A 9,397-nucleotide genomic window follows, 5' to 3' on the forward strand; every position below is an offset into this window, starting at 1 on the left:
ATTCATCTATAGGGCTTGGGGCAAATTGCTTTTGCTTTAATCCCCAATTCCCTCATCTGTAAAATAGGCATATTATTGCATGTACCTTATAGGTTATAATAAATGTAAGCACATATTCATGGTTCCCTCAGGCTATGAATCCAGATGCTAGTTAAAAATCTTAACAGTTTCTCAAATACTTGGGAAACTTACAAAATGGATGAGCTCAATGACTATTTTTGAATATTCTGTGCCAGTCACTGATCTAGGCTCTGGGGACACAGCAGTAAACACAGAGACCTGGACACTACTTTCATGGGGTTTACATTCTAGAGTAGGAAAAAAAAAGACAGTTGTTTTTTTTTTTTAAGAAGTAGAAGAAATAAGAAAAATTATGGTACGTGAAATGGTGATAAATGCTGTGGAGAAAAGGCTGGGGTGGGTGGTACTAGGGGGTAGGGCAGCGAGGGGAATGTTCAGTTTTATCCAGGGTATGAAGGTGTTGTTTGTTAAACACTTTCATTGAGAAGGTGTTGAGTCATTAGTGGGCAGGTCTCACGTGTGTTCTTAAATCAGTCCTGCTATCATTTGTTGTTGCAATTAGCTCAGCCTGACTCCCTGATGCTGGCTCTACCAGCACCACAGAGATCTGGAAGCCCACCCCCGTTCCTCATTCAGAGCCCTGCATGGTTCCCCTAGTCAACAATGCTTTTGAAAAACAGGAAGTAAGAGTCCATTTTTTCAGCATTAAGCCTCAAGGTAAAGTGTTACTGAACTAACCCAAGTCAGCTAGCGTTACCTTGCTTAGAATTAAACAAAAACTTTTCTGCCACCACATCTGACCCCATGGTGCTAGTTTTGTGGGAAATTTAGGGCTGGGTAGCCTCTGGGATACCTGTCAGCATCCTCTTTAAAAGTGAGAAAGGAAAAGCTCTTTTCCTGGATGCTACACTCAGTTTCCTACTGGGTGATAGGCCCTAGGGCATTTCAGAGTTTCATAAAATGGCCCTTTCTATTACACAGAGGCCCTTCTTTGTTTTCCTCTGGGAAGACACACACAAGGGAGCTGAGTTGGGCCATGCCACGTAAAAGCCAGACTGGCCATGGCATTTCCAGGACTAAAGCTCAGCCTTACCATTGCAGACTCCTTCCTCAACAGGCTGTGCTCTCCCTGGGAGCACCACTGTACCAGCCATCTGTCAACCCCCCAGACATGTCTATGCAGGACTAAAACCCTCCTGAAGCCAGAGTTTGAGTTTTTCCTCCAGCAAACTCTTGGCCTTTTGTAAATCAATGGATGCCAATTATTGCTTGAGGGGAAGGGGTATCATCTTACACCACATCACAGATGAATCTGTCTTAATTTTGGTCCATCTGGGACTTTGTACTACACAGTAAATAGAAACAGTATTTATAAAGTGACTAGCATAATGAGTAACTATCATAATTAGATAGGTAGCTGAATTATGGGGAATTATAAATTTATTCTTTATAATTTTTATTTTTTCAAAATGTTTTACAAATTTATATAATCAGAAGCAAACTCTTAAAATTAAAAAACACACAAACAACTCTTGACATGTAGTTGTTTCTTCCCCTCCTTTTCATCTAAGCTTCTCAGAAGAGTAGTCTATACTCACTATTTCCACTTCCTCAACTTGCTTCTATCTGGTTTCTGCCTCAACCATTCCTCTAAAATTGCTCTTACGGAAGCTACCAACTATTTCTTAATGTCATTCCCTTAGGAATGTTGGTGGGCTTGAAAGGAAAGGCACCCTCAGGTAAATGATAACTTGGAGCAAAGTGAATTTGAGTAGAAGGGAGGGGACAAGGGAACAAGACATGAAGCCATTTCATCCAAGCTGAAAGCATGATCCAGAACCAAAGTTGAATCACAACACTCACCTTGTCCAAGAGTCAAGCAGTCTGGTTAGAAGCCAACTTACCTAAGTAGGAGAGAGTCCAGAAAAAGCCAATTCCAAACAGGTAATAAGCTGACAAACCAAGGTAGTCCCAGAAGGAAGAGTGCAAAGAGATGGCAGGCCAAGAGGAATTCCAAACTCAGCATGTTACCAGCTGCATTCAACTGGGTGTTCCTGGGAATACCTGATGAATAGTCCTAACTTACAAAGTTACTTTTCAGAGATGAGAGATGGGCTCCCAGGAGCACTCCTATACTGGATATGTCAACAAAGTGCCTGCCACACCCAACTTCCTCTTCAAGATGAAACTGCCCCACCCACAGCCCCCTGCTCTGAGAAGCAGAGCTAGATTTTTCTTTACCCAGGGATGGCTCCTGATTGGACCAGGAATTGGCCCCTGACATTAGGGCTGCCCCTCCAAAAACCAGGGCTTGAATGGAAAAGGTGAGTTTGGTGAATCAGATTCTCTCCTTCTGGGATTTGAATTGGGAAACATGGAGATGATGGGGCAGTTAGCCGTGGAAACAAGTTGAAAGGATGCTATACAATGGAGTGGTGGCCATGGAGGGTCATATAACCAAATCTATGAGGAAGCAGAACAGTATGATAAGAAAGCAGAATTTATGAATAAGCTGCAATTACTCCATAGAAAAAAATACATGAAAGTAAATAGAATTTATTGGTTGGAATAGGGGAAAAGGAAGCAAACTTGCAAACAGTAGCTCAGAAGTGGTACACCACTATTCCAAAGATTGTCACCTGGCTCTGCTAGCAGCCGAGTTCCTGCCACCCAGATTAACTAAGGTTTCTGTGTTTTTCAGGGGGCCAACCCCAACTTCCTGGATTCCTTGCTAATATTTGTCAAGACACCTACTACTTGCTAACATGGCTCTTGCTGTTTGGGATCCATCAGTGAATAAAACAAGAAAGCAGTTGTAATAACCCCCTCATTACTTCGAGTAGGGTCCCGGTTTCAAAGGGCCAAATTAAAACAATTCCTTGTGCTCTCACTCTTTCCCATGGTCCAGTTGCTGAGGTCAGTCACAGTGTCATAATGAGTCTGCTTCCTCCTAGGAATACAGTTCATGTTTATTCCCCCTCATCATTGGGGTTGTGGCTGGGACATTTAGGAGCAGAGAAAAGAATAGAAGAAGTTGGGAGATTGGGCATGGAGGAAGTCAGCTGATATATGACAATGACAGCAGAGTGGCTGAATGCCCAGGCTTTAGATTAACTGGAGTTTGAAATTTGGCTCTGTCACTTACTCATCATGTGATCTGTGGCAAGTCAGTTTTCTCAGCTATAAATTGGAGGTAAAATGGTATCCTCATCATTGCATTGTTGTGAGGATTAAATGAGAAAATAGATGCAAAACGCATAGCGCAGTATCTGCCCCGACAGTGAGTGCTCAAGAAATGATACCTCCTATTGCTCGTGGTGTTATTATTATCAGTAATCCTCCAGCTTTCACATTAGGTCAGTAGAATGGATGTGCTGGGGGAGAATCAGATGGCATCCTTCTTTCTGAAGGCTGCTGCCAGCCAGAACTTGGTCTACTCAAGGTTCCTTCAAGGTGGTGCTTACCTTCCTAGGTACTTTCTAGCTGCTGGAGCATCGATGCAAAGTGCAAAAAAAATAGGAAGAATGAAAAACAGTGTTGCACAGAAAAGCAGTAACAATGAATTCTGCAAGCAAAATCTGTGGCAGTGACACTAGTCAGAGCAGTCAGTTGTCTGTGGGCGGTAGAAGAATGCAGATATTCCTTGAGCACTAATCTTGGGTCGCATATCTAGGACCTGATAGGCCCAAGGGCTCTGGTTGGAAAGCAGTGCTTTGACAGATCATGGAAGCAGAAACTCCGTTTTACCCATCAGGGTACAAGTGGCTGGAGTGGATGAAGGAGTGATGCAGGGAGGGAAGCATGCCTTCTTATAAAGCTGTCACTGCCAGGACAGAGTCATGACTGAGCAAGAGGGGCAGACCAGAGATGGGAGTCCCACAGGTGTGTGAGGATCAGAAGGAGTCACAGCTGCTCTTCAGGAAGCCCAGGTTATCTTTGCTAGAGGTCTAAGTGCTGTTGTGGTAGAGTACCAGAACGAGTCATGTTGGAGAGGGCCACAGATTGTGTTTTAGTAGAGGAACACATGAGTGGCTGAGCTGATGCTGCATTCAGGCCTTTCTGGTAGTATGTGCACCACTGTACTCATATAGAGGCCTTCCTATTATTTCTCACCCCTCTGAGTTACTCCCAAGAGACCGTGGATCTGAATTAGGACCACAAGTAGATGTCTGAAAGATGATTTGGGCTGAATGACTGTGAAATACTCAAACCAGACTCTTCCAAGTTTGAGTCTCTCTGCTGCCCCTTGTACCCAGGCTTCCAGTAGAGACCGTCTGCTCTGTGGTTCCATTGCTGGGTGTGTAGCTGATAGAGCGCCCAAGGCTAGTAAGATGAGGCACGCAACTCGCACAGCATGAGCATAGCTTCCAGATTTGTACTGGCTGCTCCGGGCTACTGCAGACTGATCTCACTATCATGCATTAGACACTCTAGGCCTTGAAGGCATTGTCACAACAAGCCAGTCTCCTCCCCAAATGGAGATGATGGAGGGCAGGATAGGGCCCTCCTTGGTCAGGAGCACTGGTGTTGGCAGCACTGATCCCAACAGCATAAGGTTGAACCAAGATGGGTCTGGGCTGCCTAGAGTTGGCACACAGGTTAACAGGACAGACTCTGGAGCTATATTACCCATATCCAAATCCCAGCTTTCACTTCTTAGAAACTTTTTAACCTGTGTGACCTTAGAAGAATTACTTTATCTTTCATCTCAGTTTCCTCATCTGTGAAACAGCAATGATAACAGCACATACCTCACAGGGTTACTATGAGCATTGAATTTATCAGTACAAGTTCTACATTAATAAATTCAATGTAGAAGAGTGTCTGGCACATATTAAGTGCCTACTAGTGCTATAGTGGGGCAGGGGTGAAGCTCGGAGTGTTAAGTTGCCTGAAAAATAGTGTCAAGCTCAGCACATCAGGCCAACTTCCTTCTCTTTTTAGGAGGTCATTACTAGGTCACTTACACAGAGAAGAACAAAATGCTATCAAGCATATGTTGGAATGTCTAGTTGTCTTCAAGTGACCAGGGAACTCTCACTCCAGAATCACAGACCCCTGGCTACACCAAATTGGAGTTGTCTGGAGACTGTTTTGGAGGTAACCCCAGATTGCTGGAGTAGAGGATTATATGAGATATAGTTGGGCAGCGTATGTGTGGAGGTATCCAAGGTATATTGAGACATTGCCCAGGAAGTGCAAAAAACATCCTCTAGAAACTCATACAGGACACAGATCATTTGGTGCTGCCATAGACCAAGGGACATTGTGGTCTCTACAAACTGTCTAGATACTTCTAAAAAGTCATCTTTCACTCTTTATCTTCCAAATGCAGCTGGTGGAAGGCAAACAAGGTTATAGGCACTCAGAAGGTCTTCATGGATCCCCCCAGAGCTGCCCCAGGAGCTTGAGCAGACCAGACAGGATCAGGACCCCAGTAGTCCTAGCAGAGGTCCAGTTCTCTGCTTTTCTTCTTCACAAAGTGCCCCGGGGCCCTCTTGGGATAAGTGGATGACCGATGGATCCCAAGGCCTATGAATTCCTATTGAGTCTCAGGTGAAGGGCGTTGTGGTGCCCATAGGATTGCCAAATAAAATACAGGACATCTAGTTGAATTTGAGCTTCAGATAAATAATGAATAACTATATAAGTATATCCCAGATGCTGTGTGACACATACTAAAAAAAAAAGTACTTGTTATTTATGTGAATTCAAATTTAACTGGATGTTTGTATTTTTATTCAATAAATCTGGCAACCCTCTGTAGAGGATGTGGTCATGGAAGGGCCTCCAACTGAACACAAAGAGCAGAGATGCTGGCGGATTCTTGTGCCATTACTTCACAGGGGCTCCACTGCAGTTCAAGTCACTGGGAGTGGGACAGATCTGGATATTTACCCACTCTAATGTTGTAGCTGGACACTCCATGGACATTGAGGGCTCTTAACAATCAGTCATGGCTATGAGAAATTCCCAGTAGTATCCATAGTGTGGCCTTCCAGGCGATAGTTGAACACCTTTACAGCATTCTGCTTTCCCAGCAGATGTGAGAAGTCCCATCTACATAAGTGTCCTTTTGTCCCCAAGAATAAACCTCGTATCTCCATAAACTGTTAGAGCTGGATTAAAAAGCATGGCAACTGAGAGGGCTCATCTGAAGACAGAGAGCCTGCTCTGACAACAGGCATTGCAAGACTTGGCAAGGTCTGAGCAGCAACCTGTGACCTCAAAGCCAGCATCTCCATTGTCAGCAATTTGCATCTACACATCTACAGAGCAGATACAGCACCCATCATCTGAAACCACACTCCTCATTTCAATTCTGGAAGCTGAGTTGCAGAGAATTAGCAGGAGACACAGTCTTGTGGATTAAGGGACAATCTCTGACCTTACTCCCTCAAGTTGGGAGTAGGTAGTAACCAAGAGTAAGCATGTGATGTAAGGCTGAGTTTCCTAAGCTGAGAGACGAGGCCTGAATCTCAGACATGAACACACAGATACAGAGTCCACAAGTCAGGTCACCAAGACCCAGAAACAAAGGCCCACCCAAACAGGTCAAAAAGTCAAGGCAGACTCTGGAGGCAGATTTCAAAGAGAGCAAACCAGCAACAGGTTAGTGTTTCCAAAGTTAGCATGTGACTGTGGTTCTTATTTTATTCCTGGGATTCTGGGGAATATGGTTATAGAAACTTCTGTGGGGTTAGAGATATTGTCAGGGACTGGGCCTAGCTGTCAACATCAATGGGCCTTTCCAGCCCTGCTCTTCAAGTACTCTGCATTCACTCTCTCCATTAGACACTCTCTTTTTGTTGCCCATGATGCCTGGATGTTCTCATTTGCTGTCATTGTTCCAACTAAGAGCATGATTGGTTGAAATGTGTGGGTTGTGGACACAAAGCACTTGGGTCCTAGCTGTGAGACTTGGGCGAGGCTTTGTTTACTTTTTAAAACTTCTTTAGGCTTCATATCCTTATCTACACAATGAAGATAAACAAAACCGACTAGCTTACAGGGCTATGATGAGAATTTAAAAAGAAAATGTATGTAAATTGCTTCTCACAGTGCCTGACATAGTAAGTGCTCCATAAATGTAATCGATATTGGCTATTACTTATTACTACTTATATGCAATTGAACCTCAGATCTTTGTTTCTAGTTCAGGACTCTCTTGGGAGCCACACTCATACAGTCTACTGTATATTTCTATACGGATGCTCCAAAGACACCTCATGTTAATTGGGTAAAAATAAAGCTTGTCCTTTCTTCTTCTAAACCTCCTTTCCTTCTCCATTCTCTATGTCAACTGTTGGCACTATCATTCCTTAGTCCTGGAATCCTAGAAGTCATCCTTGATTCCTGTCTTTTCCTTGACATTTGCCATCTACCTCTGCTCCTCATCAAATCTGTCATTACAATCTGATAATTTTGCCTCTTCAACTCTTTCACTTTATATCCTTCCCCCATTTCTTGATTTAAAAAAAAATCTCTTGAAAAAGTAGTGATTCAAGGCCAAGGCCCTGGTTCTAAAGAAGTTCATGACTTTGGTGGCAAAGACAGACTCCTGTGGTAGATTATATTATTGTTCAGAATATTCACTGTCCCTGCCTATGGGGCCTGTAGGAAGAATATACATCTCTGCCCCATTGACATCTGGCTTGGTTATTGACCTACATTGACCAGTGGAATGTCAGCATATGTGACACGTGCTAACTCTGAGCAATTCGGAGCAGAGGCTATAAGAGTTATCATATGGTTCCATTATTGCTCTTTTCTCCTGCTATGACATCACCATGTCCCAAATAGGGCCTTCTTCTTCAGCCTAAATGATGAATGAAAGAGATGAAACAGGGCAGCTGCCGATCCATGATGTACATACAATATGAACAAGAAATAAATCTTTCCTGTTGTTAGGATACTGGGACCATTTGTTATTCCATCATAACCTAGCCTAAAGTGACTGATACAACTCATTTCAGGATTATTTATCGAGTACTTGAAGCTAATGCACAATGATATGGAAATCAGTGAGTCATAATGATATGAAGCACAGTGTTCTCCAACAAAGTAAGAAAGCTGGATGTTCTGCCAAGCATCACAGATACTTCACACATGAGGATTCTTCTTCCAACATTCTGTTGAGCAAAGTAAATTTTTTACCATTTCGAAGATGATAGTAGCTATAGGAGTTTCCAAAAGAGGCCAATGAAATCAGACTTTTTAAAAAAATCTGTTTCATATGTATGTAATGAGACAGAGGTCAAAAGAAAGAACAACTGAATGGAGAGAGATCAGGGATTCACAGAGCTGCATGCTGAAAGGAAATGGCATTGCTGTGAGTTTATTCATGACCTACTTCAACAGATTGGAAGAAGTGTCAGCAATCTGGGGCTTGGTAACATAGTTTGACAGAAAAACAGCTTCAATTTTCTCACCCTGCCACAAGCCCCAAATCAGCTTGACCATTTCTAGGGCACATATCTTTGCTTGGCAACAACAACAGTAATAAAACAACAGGGAATAACAAATATCACACATATTGAACTGTATTAGCATATCAATACATGTTAAACAGAACATTACTTTGCTGTTCAATGTGACAAATGTGTATGTATTGACTAAAGTAGTCTTGAGTCAATACTAAATACTCAATATTAAAACTTTCTGAACTCAGCATTTGACACTTTGGGGCCAGATAATTCTTTGATGCAGAGACTGTCATGTGCATTATAGGATTTTAGCAGTATCTCTGGCCTTACCCATTAAATGCCAGTAGCACCCTCCAAGTTGTGACAACGCAAAATGGCTCCAAATGTTGCCAAATGTCCTCGAGGTGTCTTCCTGTTCTAAAGGAACGATGCTGGTGGTGGGAAATGAGAAACCATGGCATGCTAAACTGAAGACACTTCCGAGGGGGCAAGCCTTTGGTTGATTTAATTAGTTTAGGTGTTTAGCTCTTCATTTTGCTTATAAATCAGGCCAAGCCTGCCCCAACTCCGAGTAGCAGCTATTGATTGAGTACCTATTGTAGACAGTAAACACAACTTGCATAGTCAGTATAACATGGAGATTAAGCACTTGGCTTTGGTGTCAGACAACCTGGGCGAGAATCCTGGCTCTGCTACTTATTTGCTGTGCGACCTGAGGTAAGTTTCTTTACCTCTCTACAATCGTGTCCTCATATGTGGAGTGAAATAACACAGCATACATGAACTAGGGTTATTGTGAGAATTCAATGAGTCAGTGCATCAGAGGTGCTTAGAACTAGGCCTAGGGTATGGAAAATAGTCAACAGATGTTTACTGTTATTCTTAACCCTTACAACAACCCCACAATTTAAGCAACATCATCTCCATTTTATACATGTGGAAGCCAATAT

Source organism: Camelus bactrianus, chromosome 9, assembly GCF_048773025.1.
Source record: "Camelus bactrianus isolate YW-2024 breed Bactrian camel chromosome 9, ASM4877302v1, whole genome shotgun sequence".
NCBI lineage: Eukaryota > Metazoa > Chordata > Mammalia > Artiodactyla > Camelidae > Camelus > Camelus bactrianus.